At 43.4% G+C, this 18,477-nt stretch overlaps 2 long non-coding RNA genes across 2 annotated transcripts in view; both read right to left on the bottom strand.

The window, feature by feature from the left end:
* Window positions 1-15,194, bottom strand: part of LOC309848076 — an 81,964-nt gene extending 66,770 nt beyond the window's left edge. The window contains exons 1-2 of the long non-coding RNA XR_014302811.1: window positions 15,025-15,194; window positions 11,603-11,791 (exon numbers count right to left, since the gene is read on the bottom strand). This is a non-coding gene — a long non-coding RNA (uncharacterized lncRNA). The remainder of the gene's footprint in view (window positions 1-11,602; window positions 11,792-15,024) is intronic.
* Window positions 946-5,299, bottom strand: LOC309848075. The gene is made up of 3 exons (XR_014302810.1): window positions 4,265-5,299; window positions 2,866-3,766; window positions 946-1,805 (listed from the first exon to the last, which is right to left on the bottom strand). It is a non-coding gene; the product is annotated as an uncharacterized lncRNA (long non-coding RNA).
* Window positions 15,195-18,477: the final 3,283 nt, after the last annotated feature.

Below are 18,477 nucleotides of genomic sequence, written 5' to 3'. Positions count from 1 at the left end.
TCTATAAGGATCATTTACTAATGTTCTGTGAACGCATTTGTTTTCAATGTTATCACCTGAGAACTGAACCCATTGTACCTTGTACAGAGCCTCTTAAAAGGACTTAAAAGATGATACTAGAATGATTTGCACCTGTGTCAGGGACCAGAGCCTGAGATCTCCTTACCCTTAGGCCCTGCCAACTCCCTGGCACACAGAAGATGTTTCATGTTTTGAAAGAATGACAGAAGCCTCAGGTCGTGATATAGCTCAGAAAGAATGTCATTTAGGGGGCGCCTGGGTCGCTCAGTGGGTTAAGCCTCTGCCTTTGGCTCAGGTCATGGTCTCATGGTCCCGGGATCGAGCCTGCTCAGCAGGGAGCCTGCTTCCCTTCCTCTCTCTCTCTGTCTGCCTCTCTGCCTACTTGTGATCTCTTCTATCAAATAAATAGATAAATAGATATCAAATAAATAGATAAAATCTTTTAAAAAAAGAAAGAATGTCATTTAATTCATTTATCATATATTCAAGTACAGTAGTAAGAGATGTCGTGTTTTTAAGAATATGTGGGCTCTCAATCTGAAGAGAAAAAATACACAAATAATCATTTTCAAACCAGAAATGCTACATTCCAAGAAATGGCATGGATGATAAGTTCAGGCATCATTCATCATTCATCGTTTGGGTGGGAAATTACTTCCTGCTGGGATGATTAAGAAAAGCCCAACATTTCAAATTCACTTGAGATAAGACCCTAAAACCACTCTGATCAAGGCATCACTGTAACCGAGACAATGATTCTATTTGTAAAATCATTGCCTTTACATAACTGTACTTAATGGACTATCAGAAAAAAACTTTGTCTCAAGGTGTTCCTTGCTACATAGGAGCACTGTAGTCAGTTTTTACCATAAAACATATCACAAAAGCAAAAAAAAATAACCTAGAGCAGGCATTCTGTCCGTGTTCAGAGGTGGAGAAAGTCCTGCCCACCCACTGCAGACTTCTCTGGAAGTTCCTCCCCACGTGTAGGACTCATTTCCACATGCCCGTGAGGGTATGAGGAGCCAAACGTCCTTTGTCTCCATGTCCATCCCTCAATCCATGGCTCTACCCTTTGATGACTTATGTGGGCAATTTTAAGAACATATATTAAACAACTACTGGGGTGAACACTTGGATGTAATTACTTTATTATCATCCTCACACACCGCGTGAAGGAGGAATTACTTCTCCGTTTTCTGAGTGCAGACACAAAGCCTCAGAAGCTGAATTCTCAAGGTCAAGTAGGTAGAAGCCTCGGGATTTAAACCCACATCTCTTAACTCCAAGCCCACTGCTCTTTGCACAAACCAAAACAGCCTCAAAGGTCGCTTGATTTCCGCAGCAAGGCTTCCCAATAATCGCCAGTTCTGCTATTTATAAATACACACGAATGAGTTCTGTGGTCACAGAAAAGTCATTTCCACTCGCTGGGCTTCATTTTACTGGATTGTAATAAAGGGAAGAAAATTATACCTGTCTGGCCTACTTCCCAAGTTGCTTCAAGAACAAAATCAGATGCAGGAGGTCTAAGTATATTGCTCAAGAGTGTGGACTCCAGCATCAGCTGCCCGGGTATAAACCCCAAACACACACAAGACTGACAAACCACACAGCCTTGAACTGCTAGTTTCCTCTCTCTGAACTTCCGTGTCCCACACACAACATGAGAATAATAAAGGTCCTACTTCCTAGGATCATTCTGAGGATTAAATAGGATAACTTAGGCAATGTCGTCAGTAGGGGGGCTGGAACACAGTGCTTACAAACACAGCAAACAGCACCTGGAAAAGAATCAGAATTTTTACGAGTATGGGATGATTACTGCTGTTTCTTCTAAGCCACGATAATAAGTCCTGCCTAGTCCTACTCTCAATTTTAACTTTTTTTTTTCCATTTATCTTTTACTTAACCATTCTTTAAAAATCACAGGTAAGAACACTTGATAGGGGCTCCTGGGTGGCTCAGTTGGTTAAGCATCAGCCTTTGGATCAAGTCATGATTCCAGGGTCCTGGGATCAAGCCCCACATTGGGCTCCCAGCTCAGCGGGAGCTCTCTCTCTCTCTCTCTCTCTCTCTCTCTCTCTCTCACTGCCAAAAAATTAATGTATTTTTTAAAAAAACACGTGATAAAGTATAAAAACACTTAAATACTAGAGACTCAAAGTAGGGAACAAAGGATGAATTCTCAGAAGAAGCCTGTATCTGTCAGAATTCCTACAGAAATAGATTACATACCCAAAGTGTTAGATTTTAATTCAGGGCTTTTTGCAGAGGTGTGGATGGGACTTGGGGAGTCCCCAGTGATGGAGAAGCAGCAGGACTTGCATAGGCTGGAAGGTTCTATCCTGCTCAGCCTGAATAAAGGTGTAGACAGGAGTGTTACCAGACCTGAAGTGAATGGGGCCACACACCCAGAGAGCAGCCATTGCGGGGGAGGAGAGAGGTCCACAGCCAGTAAATATCCAGCCTCTCATTTCTTTTTGTGCCTCACATTCACCAAACTCAAATGGAAATTGGAGGCAAGGAAGCCCAGGATACAGTCCAGAGAGGGTAAGTCTCTCCTAGCCAGCCCAGGATACAGAAGAGAAGAGAAGAAATCCGAGCAGCAAATGGAGAGTGGCCGGCACATAGTCCTAAGTGAGGACTAAACATAAAATATACTTAGCAAAGTATATAGTGATCTCCTGCAGCATAACCTCTGGTCCTAACTCCACTGACTGAAGCAAAACAACCTCCTTCCAAATCCGGGCCCTACTGCTTGCTGGATGGACGCCCTTGACGTTGCTTACCTTCTCTGTTCTACAGTTTCATCTGTAAAGTCAGCATCATAGTAATACTTACCCTTTAGGGTGGCTGTGAGAATGAAGTTCATATTTGTAAAGTGTTCAGAGCAACACTGGGCACTGAGTCCTGTGTCAATTTCAGCTCTTACTGGGATGTTATTATGACCCCCTTGTCCTGGGTGAGATGACAGGAATCTGTGGAGGTTTATGTCATACACAAGTGAACCCTTTGGGTAATAATAAGAGAAGCACATGACTATAATTCTTACATGCCATGATCACCAGCAAAGCACATTGACCCCAACTACGGTGTTAAGAGGTGGCCTTGATAGGTATAAACACTAACCACATGTCGATTCATCATCAAAGCCCATCCCGGAATCCTGCAGATTTCCTGCAGTCTCTGTTTACCAGATCGAAGAGAAAAAGAGCCAGTACACCCAAAGGTCACACCTATAGACGTGTCCATGTAAGAAGTTCACCAAATACATGAACGTATATTAACAAACAGCCCCTTCCATTTTTCCTTCCAAAGCAGTGAAGATGACATTTCCCAAATAAGCTTCAACTTGCAATTTTCCTTTCCTTCAGACCAAAATTGTTTTATTCCAATTTTTGCAGATGGTGTCAAGGTTCCTGTCAGCAAGACCAGATGGAACTTGAAGCTGGTAAACAACAGCAGAGGCGCAGGGTCCCTAGAAGTCAGCCCGACGTCATCGCACGCCATCCGAGACGCCAAGCATCTGAAGGCCTGGCAGCCGTCCAATCCACAGGACATCCTGGATCCAAAAATACAAGCCTGTGTTGCAGGCAGGGAGCGGAGCTGGTCTGCACTCGCGGAGGTTTGGTTTGGTTTGCTTAAGGAAGAGCTAACACAGAGGAGTCATTGGATGGGGGGGGGGGCGGTGACTGAACTCCTTCAAAAGGCAGCTAGAGAGAGGATCAAAGCAGGAAACTATCTGCCAACAGAAACACAGGTGGACTTCAGAAGGACCGAATGCACATCACACCAAGATATTTAGGATGTAAAAATACCCAATTCTGTGCTCTCACATACATTTCCCCCAGATACCTGCATCAGCCTCCTCTCAACATAAAGTACCCCTCCCTCACACACAGCTGTGCAACAAACACAGCCACACCCCAACCCCTCCCATGCAGACCACTACATTTCCACCAAGAAACCGTCTTTGTAATAAAACCCCACTTTATAATCTTGAGCCTACGTGGGTGGCATGTTGTTTTCTGTTTTGTTTTGCCTGCCCCCATCATCAAGTAGCTGTCGCCCAGACCAATGCCGTGGATGCCTAGGGCCAGCCTGTACCTTAGATTCAGAGTCCGGGGGCATCTCAAGTTCAGAACGTGAACACGTTAGAGGTTTTACAGTGATCATCCTCTGGACGTCTTCCAAATACCATGTGAAGGAAACGGGACTGGTTTTTATGTCCCCATTTTACCTGTAAGAAACCGAAGGCTTCCTCTCAGGGTTAGTGAAAGTCTGAGAGACTCCTAGGAAAAGTGTTATGGCTGTTTCCAGTACACCAACTGTAAGGAGAAAATGTGCAGAAAATTTAAGGCAAACACTACAGAGGGGGAGGAAGCTCCCCAGCTGTTGGAGAAGAGTGGAACTGAGTCCGGGACTGTACTGGTACTGAAATGAGTTGTTGGGTGAGACTCTCATTTCAGCGAAGAATCCCGTCAGCTTGGGCCCGCCATGAATTCCTTTAATGCCGACGGCCCATCTGAACACTTGTAATCAGAATGGGGAGAGACGGGGACACGGGCTTTCCTGCCTCAGGAGGTGACTGAGGAGGACATGGGCTGAAGCAGAGTCAATGCACCCCTCACCCCTCAGAACAGAATCTCAAAACTCTCCAAGGCGCAGCGAAGAGAAGGCCCCAGCAGAAGGTGGGTCCTGGGTTCCCTCGGGATCCCAAAAGGCGTTCGTGGTTTCCCAGCCCTTGACACTGAGAAATGAGAGGCCCGCCTAGGGCAGGGACAGAGGCCTCCTCGTTCTGCTCGAGGAAACAAGACAGAATGCACCGGTCCAAGCCTGCCAGACCCAGGTCCTCACGCAGGCCCTTTCTGCTCAGTCAGAGGCAGAGCGCGACCGCCGCCGCAACACCAGGACGGCGCTGGGGAGGCTGCGCAGTGGCCAGGAAACCAAGTGGGAGCGCAAAGGGCAACCCAGGTTGCAGAGGAAAACGGCGAGATACAGGTCCATGTAGTCCCTGGCCCATGCCCCCTTTTCCTGTCTCACTTCACTTCCAAAACACAAATTGGAAAATAAAATGATTAAGGATCTCAAGATGGCGCCCTCAGAGCATGAGACCAAGGGCAGAGCCCTTCTGAGCCTAGGCCCTGGGCAGCGGCACTGGGCGCACGTCCGTGAGGCAGGCGCCCCCTGCTGGGGGGGAGGAACGGGCAGCAACAAGCTGCAAGATGGCGCCCACGGTGGACCGGCAGTTAGGAAGGAAGAGGTGACGGGTCCGTCAGATCTCTCACACAGGGGACTTAGGGAAGGTTGCCTTGAGGACCCTCAAGAACCAAAGGACGTGCCCTGAGAGAACCAGCATGTGGATGTTCACCCTCTAACAGGGCAGATCGTTGAGATGGGACCAATACCCCCAGACAGGGGAAGGAAACCAACTGCCTCCAGTATGAAATCGTGTAATAGGAATTACAAATGCCATATTGAGGACAATATGAGAGAGAGAGTCAATTCTCTCCCGGCCCTTATACATAAAGATGGCACTTTGCCTCCCAGCCCCTCAATACCAGGGGCAAAGCATGGGGAGAAAGCAGAGCACACGTCCCACGAACACTCCTGGCCTCCAGATGGAAACTAAGGAAGATGAGGGAAAGTGGAGAAGCCCGGAAATGGGTATTTGGGTGAGGCTTTCAAAAGAACAGGAAAAGCTTTTAAAAATAAAAAATAATTTAAACTAATTTAAAATAAAAACAGAAAAGTTTTAAGAACTGGAATAAGACTATTTTAATTCCAAAGGTGAGTAAAAAAAAAAAAAAAAAAAATTAGGGCATCTTCCCCAACGGTCATTAAGGGTGTCAGCTTCTCTGCAGGGAAGAGACACTCCACTGACACAATCCAATAATAAAAAGACAAAGTCGTTACACGTTTATATCTGACAAGTCGAAACTGCTCCATCAAAATGATTACACACAACCTCAGTGATCGCTCCAAAAAATGGAGCAGAGATCCTGCCCTTGCCTCTGAGAGCTTTAAAAAGCAGGTTCCCTGAATACAAATCCCTGCTCCTCTTCTTAAGACTTCAGGCCATGCATCCATCACGTGACTTCCCAGCCAAAAATAGTTGACCTACGTCTCCCAGGATATGAATGCTTAAGCAATTTGCAAATGACTTCCTGTTACCAATTTTTGCAACAACTTGAGAAGTTTCCTAATTATTTGGTTAAATTAATTCTAAGGCAAGCTAGGCCCTCATTCAGAGTGTGATTTAATTAAATATCCTCATAGGAGGCTCAGTGAGATATGCAGATAACAAGTAAACTGACTTTCAGGTACACTGGTTCCCAGAGGATTAGCTGTGTGGACCTTACGTCAAGGTGATGCTTTGGCAAGACCACACTATTCTGACTGCTTGACCGATCCGTTCAGTGAAATAAACTGCAAGTCTGCTTAACGGACTGAATGTACCAGTTGTCGTGATAAATTGACTGGAGAAAGAGTAGTTTCCATGACAAGTAAACAACATGGAAGGCCATGGCTTTGACTTGCGGTTTAGGGAAAATGTGAATTCTTGCGCCTAGTGCTCTAAAAGCCCCTTTGGTGCATCTTAAAGGCATTTTTGTACTGGAGCCACCAGCAGAAGACCTGTCTTGTGGAAGCATGGAACCAAGGGTCAGCAAGCTGCAGACCACAGGTCGAATTCTGCCCATTTCCCGTTTTTGTAAATCCATTCCTCTGGACGCATGGTCATGCCCGTTTATGACATCCTGTTCGCAGCTGCTTTCATACCCGATGGCACAGGTGAAGAGGCCATCTGATGAGCAAAACCTGAAGTATTTACTAACCTGATCCTGCACAGAACAAGCTGGCTTTCCTGGCAGCCGCTCAGGCCCCTTTCTTCCTCAGGTGATACCACAGACAGTTGCTTCCTGAGACTCTCTCACTCTGTCCTTCCACTTCAGTTCAGCATCTGACCCTCTGCCATGATCACGAGAAGCATCACTGTAGAGTAACGAAGGCGTAGTCATTGTTCTACAATTGCCCTCAGACTCCCCCTAGGCTTGCTGTTTGCTAACTAGGATTTGGGGAAGTCACCTGCATTCATAAAGAATGTGGGCCAGACAGTATCTAAGGTTCCCTCTAGTTTTAATACAAGGAACTTTTTATGATCAACAAAGAGCATTCTTTCTATTTGAAGAAAATACCTTTTACCACTGATGGTCATAGGATTTCTCTGAAAATCCTCACTTGTCCTTCCTAACAGAATCCTGCTGGTGTTGGCTTTTCCTTCCATGGCTTCTGTGCCTCAAGAGAAACTGGCCCATCACACTCCAGGGACTTTTTAAGTCAGTCCTGGAAGCACTGGTCCCTTGCCAGTTACTGAATTAGGACATATCACAAATCCCAGCCAGTGAGAAATAGAATGAAGTCTGCTGTGGTGGAGGAAGCAAAGAGGTACTCTGAGGAAAAGTTTTCTTCAGATTAAGGAAGAAAAGACTACCTTGTCTTGGGGCGCCTGGGCGGGGCTCAGTCAGGTAAGTGCCTGCCTTCGGCTCAGGTCATGATCTCAGGGTCCTGGGATCCAGCCCCATGTCAGGCTCTCGGCTCAGCAGGGAGTCTGCTTCTCCCTCTCACTTTCTCTCTGTGCTCTCCCTCTCTCTCTCTCAAATAAATAAATAAAGCATTAAAAAAAAAAAAAGGAACATCTTGTCTTTTTCTAGCAATTGTTATGATTGAATGTATTGCTAGGAAACCTGCTGCCATCTTGTTGTGGGTCTAAGGAAGACACCAACCCAAGGGAAGACAGAGAAGCAGACTTGGCTCCAAAGTACATTTAAAGCCTGCCCTGCCTCTGGATTTTTTTAATTAAAAGGAAATAAATTTTCTTACTGTTTAGGCCAATTTTATTTATTCCCATTAATTGCTGACAGAAGACAACTAATCTCTGGTGGAATCTGGAGCTAAGTGCAGTTCTGGCGGTATTGAGGATGGCCAAAATTATGCAGACATTATCCCCCAAAACAGTAATAACTAAGCAGCAAAGCTCTGTTTTCCTAAAATAAACTTCTCACCTACGACTCCATGAACACTGCTGTCTAATTGATGCTGAGTATCTAACTGGAACATTTCACCCAAAAACAATTCAGGAGCATTCTTGTAATGCAACAGAAACAAAAATATTTTTCAAAAAGACGAAAAATTTTATTTTTGTCAGTAGCTATTTTAACATGACAAACACATACAATGTGATGTTTCCCTAAGTCTGGACTAAGTGGTTAACCTTACATTTTCTTAATGTAAAGTTCTCAGTACTAAAGAAACCTCAATCTGGTGACATTGCTAAGACTCCAAAAAGAGAGAGAAAGGAGAAAAAAAAAAAAAAAAGGCCAACATAAGACTAAAAAAATGATGGAGATCATGAGGTCAGTTAAACATTTTAGAACCAAACAATCTCCCTATCTTGGAGGGGGGGGGGGGGGTTAAGCTAGAGCCCTGTGCCAGCCCCCATGCAGCCATAAGAGATGATCCCAATTTTCCTACTGTTTACATGCTTCCCAGTAAACTAGCTCACTCTTCCCAAGGCTAAACACACTACAGCTGAACATCACACTTTGGAATGTTCTTTCTACATGTCCTAACAAGACTCAGATCAATGTCTTCCCCCATCGACTCAACTGTCCAAGGATGAATCACCATCATTTTCATTATAACAGGGCAGAGGTTCAGTTGGGAAACACACTAGCACATTTCATGTACACTTAACCATTTCACTGAGTCCAATCCACAGGATGTAATAATAAAGCAATTTTATTTCTATCTCTCTCTGTCCCTTAAAATGGTCTCCATGAGACTGTTTATTGCCCTGGATAAAAATGAAAGTTGAGGGGCACCTGGGTGGCTCAGTGGGTTAAGCAGCTGCCTTTCACTCGGGTCATGGTCCCAGAGTCCTGGGATCGAGCCCCATGTCTGGCTCCTTGCTCAGCAGGGAGCCTGCTTCTCCCTCTCCCTCTATCCTTCCCTGCTGCTCATGCTCTCTATTTCCCTCTCTCTGACAAGTAAATAAAATCTTTTAAAAAAAAAAATGAAAGTTGATGCCATGAATTCCATGGTTTCTTTTAGGTCATTAAAAAATTGAACTATCACTTTAAGTGACAGAAGGCAGTTTCCACTTGGTAATTAGAATACACAGTCCTACATCATAACCAAAACCTGGTTTGGTACAAGGCTGAAACTTCTTACCTCCTTTATGTGTATTTGCAGATGGAAAGTGAGCAGATAATGGGATGTGGTCAACTGCTTCTTCTTCTTCTAGTCTAGGCTTCCATTCCCACCTACAACTTGCTTATGGCAGTTCCCAACCCCTCCAGAGCTACAGTGAGGAGGAGGAGAGGAGGCAAAGGACAGGAAAGTTCCAACCTGACTGATACCATCATAAGATGGTATCAACACCACCCCAGTCCAGATTGCAGGTGTGCGTATTAGATCTGCGAGTGGTCTCCTTACACCTGAGTGGGGGGAATTCTTCTTTGACTCAAGAAAATAGAGGAAACACAACTTATACCTCTCTGTAGGCTTTATTTGATTTGTCCTCCCTGTGGGGGTCATATCAGCAGCTCTCCATCAACATCCTCCTCCCAAGGTCATCCCCAAATATCCAGTCTCTGCCCCTTTATTATACCTTCTATATGAGTAAGGTCATTAAGAGTCATCATTCCTCCACCTCACATCCATTCAGATGGCTAACATCAGGAAAGCAGAAAAAAAAAAAAACAAATATTGACAAGGGTATGAAGAAATTGAAACACTTGTACCCTGGCGGTAGAAATGCAAAATGGTGACTCCCTTATGGGAAAAAGTATGGCAGTCCCTCAAAAACTTAGAATTACCTCATGATCTGGCAATTCATCTTCTGGGTATATACCCAAAAGAATCAAAAGGAAGTTCCCAAACACATATTTGTACACCCATGTTCACAACAGCATTATTCACAATTGCCAAAAAGTGGAAGCAACCCAAGTGTCCATCAATGGATGAATAGAAAAACAAAGTGGTGTCTACACCCAATGGAATAAATTATTCAGTCTGAAAATGGAAGGAAGTTCTGACATGTGCTACAACATAGATTAATACTGAGGATACTATGTGAAATGAACAATCAAGTCACCAAAAGACAAAACTATACAATTCCACTTATACAAGGTACCTAAAATATTCAAATTCACAGAGACAGAAAGTAGAACAGTGGTTGGCAGAGGCTGGAGGGAGGGGAGAATGGGGAGGTGTCATTTGATGGGTGTAGAGTTTCAGTTTGAAAAGATGAAAAAGTTCTATAGATGGATGTTTGCACAACGGTGTAAATACACTTAATGCCACCAGGTTGTACACTCAAAAGTGGTTAAGCCAGTAATTTCATGCTATGTATATTTTGCTACAATTACAATAAAGGGCACCTGGGTGGCTCAGTTGGTTAAGCATCTGACCAACTTGATTTCAGCTCAGGCCATGATCTCAGGGTTGTGAGATCGAGCCCAGCATTGGGCTCCACACTCAGTGGGGAGTTTTCTGGAGATTCTCTCTCTCCCTCTCCCCTGCCCTGCCCTGACTTGCCCTCCTCCTCTCTCTCAAATAAGTAAATAAATCTTAAAAAATAATAAAAGTAAAACTAAAAAATATAAACAGTCTTGATTCCTTCTGCTACCATCTACTTTGAAAATATACTTTCTATTTTAGCCTCAACCCAAACCTCCATGTTAATATCCTACCACATATTCATCAACTACAAGGTGTAGTCTGACTTCATAAATATTAAAATGTGAAAAGTAATTTGTCTTAGAATCAGCAAGATGTGGTATTTGAGATTTTCAAGCAAATCAGCCACAATTCTAGAATTGTTACTAAACCTTGGTGGCCAGTTTCTCCTGAGCCTATTACCTCATAATTGTTCTAGCAGAGTATAAGACATTTTTCCTTGAATGCATTTTCCAATCCCCAACTCTCACCAGGCTGATTTCGAAAATTAACTTGTCTCTCTGGAACCACTTCTGAATTAAAATTAATGTTCCAAGTCTCTTTGACCCACACCCAATCACTCATACACACAAAGGAGAGGACCTTAATACTATAGAAGTATTTTCCCGTTCGGAATTTAAAATAGCATTACCTCAACATTTCCAATTACGGAAAACTTACCACAAGAAAAAATAATAATAATTGGATGCTTATTCTGAAGCAATATTTGGAGCTGAATTAAACTCACCGTGTCTCATTATTTTTACCCTTGTTCTAAAATATAATAGGAGGTGCCAATACAACACGAGGAAATCCTTGAGAGGAAAATGGTAAATCATTCATATTATGGCAGGGAGAGATTTACAGGTGTAATGGAGAAGCATAAATTTAGCAGGTGCAAGATTAAAACATAGTATATATGAAGTTCACTTAGCATTAAACTCTGAGCTTAACTGCAAACAAGTATGTTGAAATTGTTAACTCTAAAGAGATTGAAGAGTAATGGTTAGCAATGACAGGCAAAATATCAGTTTGACAGCAAACCCATAGCAGGAAAACACTAATCAATATACATTACCAAATTGTTCATGGTCCACAGTCCTTTACACAGGGAGAGAGTGTAATGGTAAATTAAGAATCGTATAGTACAGCCTAGCAGTTAAGAAAGTCAGGCTCGTTTTGTGAAATTCCCTGGGTTCAAATTTCAGCTGGCCACTTATTAGTTCCAAAAACTTTAATGAGATCCTCAATCCTTCTGTCTCTTCATCTGTAAAATGGAAATGAAAATAGCACCTAATTAATAGAAAGGATGGGAAAATTCAAGGAAATAATGAAGCTAAGATACTAAGCATACCGCCAAGCATGTAGGAACTTCTCAATTAATGTTATTTCTCTACTTAATAAAAAATATATAAACTCTTCCTCGATAGAAGAAGTTTGGAAGAAATGTATCATTTATTTATCTAGTTTTTTCAACTTGGATTTTACATGCTCTTGCCTACATAAATGTCACCAAAGTCATCTCAAATTAATGAACAGGTAGCTAGTTAATCTACAGCAGCGGTTCCCAAACTGGAGAGTTCATCAGAATGACCTAGAGAGTGTGTTCAAAACACAGATTGTTCAGCCCTGTTCCCAGAGCTTCTGATTTAGTAAGTCTGGGATGTGCCTGAGGATTTACATTTCTAACAAGTTCCCAGTGATCCTGATCCTGCTAGTTCGCCAACCACTCTTGGAGAACCACTGGTCTACACTACCCTACCACCACGACTACCATCATCTTCATTTTCAGAACTTCACCCCTAACACTCTTTCTGACACCAAAGACTAAACCTGAGTGTTTCCCTCTGGAAAATGGCTACCACTCTGTTCTGATGGTTAATTGATAACATGTTACCTCACCCATACAGAGCCACCCAAAAAAGGGCAGACACCTTAAGACCCCACCACATCTGGATCCTAAGCCCAGCACAGCCAGACCCCATGGCCCATTAAAAAGGCTCCCACTAAATCCTATGCCTACTGTGCACTCCCCACAGAGATCTAAAGAGCACTCATGTGCCTGGGAATCAAGGCAGCAGAACCTGATTTTCTAGCATTCCTAATCAAATGCTCCTAGGTGTTTCCATTTATGAGAAGGTTGTGATATCACAGTTTCATATGCCCAAACACACACACACACACACACACACACACACACGTAGACATAATGAATAACAGTGTTTATTAAGTGATATGTAGTTGGAGATATGACCCTAAGAGCAATGTTAACTAATTCCCCATACCCTCACAGGACTGTTATCACTCCTTCATGATCTAGAGAGACACATGAATCAGCCAGAAAATCTCTTAGCCAAAAACACATAACTGATTAATTTTCTATCTACCACTGCTTTTAAAGAAATTCCTTAGGGGCGCCTGGGTGACTCAGTTGGCTGAGCGTCGGACTCTTGGTTTTGGCTCAGGTCATGATCTCAGGGTCAAGAGATCAAGTCCCAGGACGGGCTCCAGGCTCAGCATGGAGTCTGCTGAGTATTCTTTCCCTCTTCCTCTCCCTCACACCCTTGCTTTCTCTCTATAAAATAAAATAAAATCTTTAAATTCCTAGTAACAGCAAAACCAGAGTGGCAGACCACTTTAACATTCTACCAATTCCAGCTCAGCATGGGCACAAGAAAAATTTTTAGAGAAATTGCATGCACATGCACACATGTGAAAGAAAGGGGCAAAGGGAGAGAATCCTTTTTTTTTTTTTTTTTGAGAGAGAGAGAGCAGGAGGGGCAGCATGGCAGATAGGGGAGGGAAGGGCAGATGGAGAGAGAGAGAGAGAGAGAGAGAATATTAAGCAGGCTCCACACCCAGCATCAAGTCGGATGATGGCTCCATCTCACCACCCTGAGTTCATGACCCTCGGCATAACCAAGAGTCAGATGTTTAACCAGCTGAGGCACCCAGATGCCCCAACAAAAATTTTATGTGCAGGGCGCCTGGGTGGCTCAGTGGGTTGAGCTGCTGCCTTCGGCTCGGGTCATGATCTCGGAGTCCTGGGATCGAGTCCCGCATCGGGCTCTCTGCTCGGCGGAGAGCCTGCTTTCCTCTCTCTCTCTCTGCCTGCCTCTCCGTCTACTTGTGATTTCTCTCTGTCAAATAAATAAATAAAATCTTTAAAAAAAAAAAAAATTTTTATGTGCAGGAAGCAAATGCCTAATACAAGCATTTATTCGGTAGAAAACTCTATTGGAAACTTCCGGTTCATTTCCATCACTGTCTGCATTATAAAACCTTCCCAGCCCCAGTGTTAGATGACAACCCCACCCTAGAACTGACCTGAGCTTCAAACGTCTCTATCTATAGTGTCTTGACTCAGGAATATCTGACTAGCCATTTTTCCCTGAGCCCACAATTCACACCTTTTGCTCAGATTGAACCTTGTGGAGTTTGACATTGAAATCTGTCTGAAAATATCTAGGATTTGCCATCCACCACTGGACTCCACATCTAGTGTGTGCTTTTAAGGCTCTCATCAGTGTTCCCCCAGCAGCCCACGGGTGGAAATTTGGACCTCTCTCTTCTGTATGTGCTCCAATAATCCCAAAACCAGGTTGTGTCATTACAAACATGCATATAAAACTGATCCTACATAATATCTACAGATCATTGGTTTCATGAAAATAGTAAAAGACTGAAATTATCTCACCCTTCTACCCTACCAGGATGGAAAGTCCTTGAAATACAGAAAAATTATCATTTACAAGAGATTATATCAATAACTTTTATAAGGCAAATATATTTAATCAGAATAACACACACAGAGACACATATTCTAAGAAGTTGTCCTCTCTTCCATGCCACAGAATTTCAGACTCCTGCTTATTTTTCCTAGCAGCCAGTTGATAGATACTGTCTAAAGTTGATAAATCGACAAATAGATAAGCATGCTATTTAGAGCTACAATAATAATCAGCAGAAGAACAAAATTTAAACCTATACAAGGTCATCAATACTAGGAAACTTGATTTGAGAGATGAAAAGTGAAAATGGGGGCGCCTGGGTGGCTCAGTTGGTTGAGCAACTGCCTTCGGCTCAGGTCATGATCCCGGACTTCCAGGATCGAGTCCCGCCTCGGGCTCCCAGCTCCTTGGGGAGTCTGCTTCTCCCTCTGACCTTCTCCTCTCTCATGCTCTCTCTCACTCATTCTCCCTCAAATAAAAACAAAAACAAAAACAAAAACAAAAAGAAAAGTGGAAATGGGTCAGAAGAAAGACTTTGCTTTATATTTTATACCTTCCTGTACTGCCCATGTTTCTTATTATATGCATATATTATTTCTATAATTGTAAGAAACAAATTTAAAATGAGTAAATAACATCCTCATTCATAAGGAATCGATTAGCTAAGTAAGTTAGCGAATCTAAGTTGGCCGCCAAACTGGGAGGGCAAAGAGAGAGCAAAGAAAGAGATTGATAGGTGGCAGTTTTAATAAGTGAGGAATGTACTTACAAGGCTTATCTTGGGTGACCAAAAGATGAGGAACAGTGGGCAGAATGCACATTCCAAGAACATGGGAGGGGGCGGGGAGTCTCCGAATGCCCAAGTGTAGCTGCTGAGTCAACTGGTGGATCATGTGTCCTCTTGATGACCTTCTCCAACAATGCCACGGAATCCAACAATGCAGCTACTGAAAAGGAAAAAATAGTACAATATACAGTGATATAAAAAGATAACCTTGGAATGCCATTAAATTTTTCAAAAATAGTTGCAAAACAACTATAGCCTGATTCAACTGAAGCAAAAATTACACACATGCACATACAAGCACCCACAGACACACACAGATGGATTCTAGAAGCATAGGTACACCTGGGAAATTCACCAAGCTATTAGATTTGGGAAAATAAAAAGAGAAAGTCCTCCCTTTTTTTTTTTAAGTTTTCTATGCTTTTGTAACTTTTGAACTGTATATGAGGAGCAGATATATTACCTTTGCAACTTAAAAGGTGAGATTCTTTAAAATAAATATACACATGCATGCTTTTTGAGACCCAGAAAACATAAAGCAGAGGGCTTAAGTCATATTTGTAAATTAACAGAACCTTGAGAAAGAAGGAATCGTAAGAGGCCCAGAGAGAACTGGTGCCTTGCTCAGAATCACACTGTTGGAAAGTGTCAGAACCAGGTTTGGACCAGCAGAGGAAGACTGCATTAAACATCCCAAGTTCTTCTAAAGTAACTCATAACCACTGTGCCTCATCACTATTCATTTATCAAATACTTCCTGAGATAGTGTAAGCTGCTATACCAAAATGCCATAGAGGGGTAGCTCCAACAATCAACACTTATTTCTCAGAGTTCTGGAGGCTGAGAAGCCTAAGATCAGGGTGCCATCATGACTGGGTTCTGGTGAGAGCCCTCCTCAAACTTGTAGACACCTGGCTGCCTTCTGGCTGTATCCTCATGTAGCAGAGAGTTCCAGTGTCGTCTTCATCTTAGAAGAACACTAACCCTGTCGTAGGGCCAGCCCTGATGACCTCATATAAACCTAATTACCTCCCAAAGTGGTCTATCTCCAAATATCATCACACTGGGAGTTAAAGTTTCATTACATGAATCATGGGGGGTGAAGGGGGAGACACACAAACGTTCAACCCATAATAAATACTTTTTCATATAAACAATAGACAGAGCCAAGTCTCATCCATTTCACAGATGAGTAAACCAATGTCCAAAGAGAACAGAGACTCCCCACAAAGTCGTGCAGCTGTTTATTGACAGAACCCACTCTCACTCAGGTCTGCTCACCCTTGTTTGAAGCTTGTTCAACTACACAGCATAAAATAAAAACTTCCTTTAAAAACAGAATATCGGGACGCCTGGGTGGCTCAGTTGGTTAAGCAGCTGCCTTCGGCTCAGGTCATGATCCCAGCGTCCTGGGATCGAGTCCCACATCAGGCTCCTTGCTCAGCAGGAAGCCTGCTTCTCCCTCTGCCTTTGCCTGCCATTCTGTCTGCCTGTGCTCGCTCTCTCCCCCTCTCTCTCTGATAAATAAATAAAATCTTTAAAAAAAAAAAAACAAAAACAGAATATCATCCTATTCTTCTCACATTATCCTTTCCTCAAAAAAAAAAAAAATTTTATTCAATGAATCTTGAAGGAGAGTCTTCCACATAAGACATTAGATTGTAGCGAAGGAAGAGTACTTTGTAGGTTATGAAGCAAAATGAGCAGCTTTATTAAGCTGTGATTTGCTCACAACCTCTCATTTTAACAGCCTGTATCCCTAAGCATGTCGAAGCAATCTGTCATTCACAGAAGTGTGAGGATTCACAAATAAAACTGAGGCCCCGCCCCACTCAGAGGCCGACGGGCTACCTTGCCAGGTGCTCTCAAAGATGGTCTAAGTCCCCAGGGTCCTGAAGAAAACAAAGATGTTTCCTGCAACTTAGCCACCTGTCAAGTGTTCAGTAGCCACGTGTGACCAGCGGCCAAAGTATTGAAGAAGATGGCTTTAGAACTCATCCAGGTCAGAGGTTTTCAGACTTTTAAAGAACAAGTTCTTACAAAGTTCTGTGCAAGACCCCAACACACGAAAGATAGAAGTGGGATGGCTGTAGCTGCAGGCAGAAGATCGGAGCCTACCCTGCTTAGTTAGACTCCATGGCCTTCCCACCCGTCCTGACTCCCACACAAGTGGCAGGAATCTCCAAGGAACAAAGTCTGAAAGTCATTCCACTGTCACTCCACCCCCATATATTGATGGGAGGGAGCTGGGAACAAGACAGCTGAAGCGGCCTCGCTGGGCCAAGCCTGAAGCTGCAGGCCTCCTGGCTCTCAGCCCAGTACATTTCCAGTCTGGGCAGGGGGCAAGCCGGTCAGAAATGGTCAGGTAACAAAAAGACACAAAGGCTCCTTCCAGCCCCCAGCTAGAACCAGCTCCACTGTCCATTTCCATGGGAAGAGCACCAACAAGGAGATATTTTCTGTTTTTAGAGGAAACAAATAGAAGAGATGGAGTATAAAGAACAAAGTGGTATCCATTCATATTAAATGATTCCTTTTAAAACACTGTAAGAGAGGTCAAGGGAAGTATCATTTATTAAGCCCTGACTATATTGGCTGGGGAAGCAGTGTGGTTGAAGGTCATTATCTCCTTCTCCCTCATCGCATTGCTCCTCAAAAAGCCAATGACACAAAACTATTGGTCCATATTTTAAATAGAAGGACCCACTGTGCAAGGAAGATCATGCCCACATATGCCACACACTCTCCTATTCTGTGTTCCCCCGTGCATGGGTGCTGTTCGGCTGAACCAAGACATCCTTGCAGGTCAGTCCTTCTGGGCTCTCTCATTTCTTCCTGTCTCCTTAGACTGGGGTGTATGGTAATGAGATGGACAACTACTGGGGGAGGGAAGGGACGGCGAAAGAGAAGCCAACAGGGGCCATGAATCTAAATCACGAATCGTAACTGAGATTTTGGGAACCTACTGGTGATAAAATGACCTATCCATTCACTCATGTAGACCAAGTATCTGTGAAAGGTGTGATAACCAGATAATCCCCACCCCCACAGAACTCTGTGCTTTGTGTCATTCTCTCCCTTAGGAACTCAATGAAAGGGAGAATTATATGCAGAACAAGGCAAGGAGATTCCTCCATTCCTTGCTCTAATTCTATCACGGTACCATGAAAATTCCACCATATAATCCCTGATACTAAACACGAATTAGTCATTTTGTTAGCATTAACAGGTTAGCCGTTATAGTGACACTCTGAAGTAGGTATTGCTACCCTCCATTTTTTTTCTTTCTTTGACATTTTTTTAATTTATTTATTCATTTTCAGCATAACAGTATTCATTGTTTTTGCACCACACCCAGTGCTCCATGCAATCCGTGCCCTCTATAATACCCACCACCTGGTTTCCCCAACCGCCCACCCCCTGCCACTTCAAACC

The sequence above is a fragment of the Mustela nivalis genome (assembly GCF_964662115.1).
Source record: "Mustela nivalis genome assembly, chromosome: 14".
NCBI classification, from domain to species: Eukaryota; Metazoa; Chordata; class Mammalia; order Carnivora; family Mustelidae; genus Mustela; species Mustela nivalis.
Note: the sequence above shows the minus strand (reverse complement) of the source record. Positions and strands in the feature narration are given on the sequence as shown.